This window comes from Oryzias melastigma, linkage group LG3 (assembly GCF_002922805.2).
Source record: "Oryzias melastigma strain HK-1 linkage group LG3, ASM292280v2, whole genome shotgun sequence".
Taxonomy (NCBI): Eukaryota; Metazoa; Chordata; class Actinopteri; order Beloniformes; family Adrianichthyidae; genus Oryzias; species Oryzias melastigma.
The window spans coordinates 4,312,934-4,314,391 of record NC_050514.1 but is presented as its reverse complement, the minus strand read 5'-3'; the positions used below and the strand labels follow the sequence as shown (position 1 = coordinate 4,314,391).

The 1,458-nt window shown below is 34.5% G+C and overlaps 1 protein-coding gene across 1 annotated transcript in view; it reads left to right on the top strand.

Moving 5' to 3' along the window:
* Nucleotides 1-1,458, top strand: part of LOC112160444 (CD151 antigen) — a gene marked incomplete at its 5' end in the record, with an annotated part of 25,976 nt that overhangs the window by 15,182 nt on the left and 9,336 nt on the right.

Genomic DNA, 1,458 nt, shown 5'->3' with positions numbered 1-1,458 from the left:
AACTCACGGTTCGGATCGTGTTCCGGTTTTGGAGTCATGGTTCAGATCATTTTTTTAAGATCAATAAAAAGTGAAAGAAACAGGAAAAAACAGGAAGATAAAACCCTAAAATTATTTTTTCGAAAAGCTTTAAAACATATTATATTTGAGAAAACATATACAGTACTTTAAAGCATAAATATACACACTTCGTTAAACTTTGCACATAAAAAAAAAAAATTAAACACGTGTAGTTTCTGATCACATTTACATGTCTGGAGACAAAATCTACAAAAAAAACCTGACAGAAAAGAATGTGAAAATGCTATTTTTCCCTTGCCCCCCCCACCATATCCAAATTAAAATGAAATAGTTAAAATTAAACTTTCATTATATTTTTGTATTAATTATAATATTGAAACTAACTGTGATGTGGAAGATCGCAGCTTGGAAACACTTGATCATGTCTTCGATTTAACGGCAGGAGCTGGTGGCGCTTGTAAATTAAGTGGTAGCACCAAATCCTCCTGTCTTAGTTGTGGGCGAACTGTTGGCGTGTGGAGTAAGCCTTCAGCTATATCCCATCATCCATAGTTTCCAGTCCGTTTCAACCCCAACATAATACTAGTGGTACAAAAAAAGATTAATATTCAAGCTATCCAGCTGGATGTGAGCTCAGACGATGAAACAAAGACATTAATGGATCTATTTCTCTGCAAGGGGATGCATCAGAGTGGAGCGGAACAGGGAGCTTGTGATCCACTGATTATAGTCTAAGCAATTTAAAATAAATAAATTCCTAAAAATGTAATTTTAATCTGAATTTTCTTTATAAATGTCCTCCATCATGAGAAAAATGCTGCAACAATATTTTTAATACACACATTTTCACTAAAGTCCAACAGTCCAACTTGCTACTGAAAACAGTATGCAGTGTTAAAGCTCCATGGTAGGATATGTGATACTAGTAATGTTTTACAAATGCACTTGAATGCTTAATTATCAAAGTGCTGGTGTATAAAAGGGACAACTGTTGCAGTTCTCATGTGTCTCTTCCAGTAGTTTAGTTCTCCCGTGTCAAAGCCAGCATGTTTAAGGGAGGTTGTTAGAAAGTAACAGGGGCTGCTCATGAAAATGCAAATACCTGACCTCTCACATTACTCCTGGTGCATTAGGTCCAAACAGAGCGAAAAAAGGCCTCTGGTGCTTCACACAATAAGGGTGCATGAATCTTTCTAAATCTTTTTGAAGCCTTTACTTAGCTTTTTCTTAGTGTTTGTTACTATTAAACCATTTTTTTACATGCATGTGTAGATTATACACTTTTATTAATTAAAAAAATACTAAAATGCCTCAGTTTCTAGCAGAGAAATATTTCATGCTGTTCAAATTCCAGTTGACTTTACACCTATTCAGTTAGTTTTTTGGTGTTTTTTTGAGCAAAGAAGAAAACATTTTCTCTCGTAGCATGTATTTTCA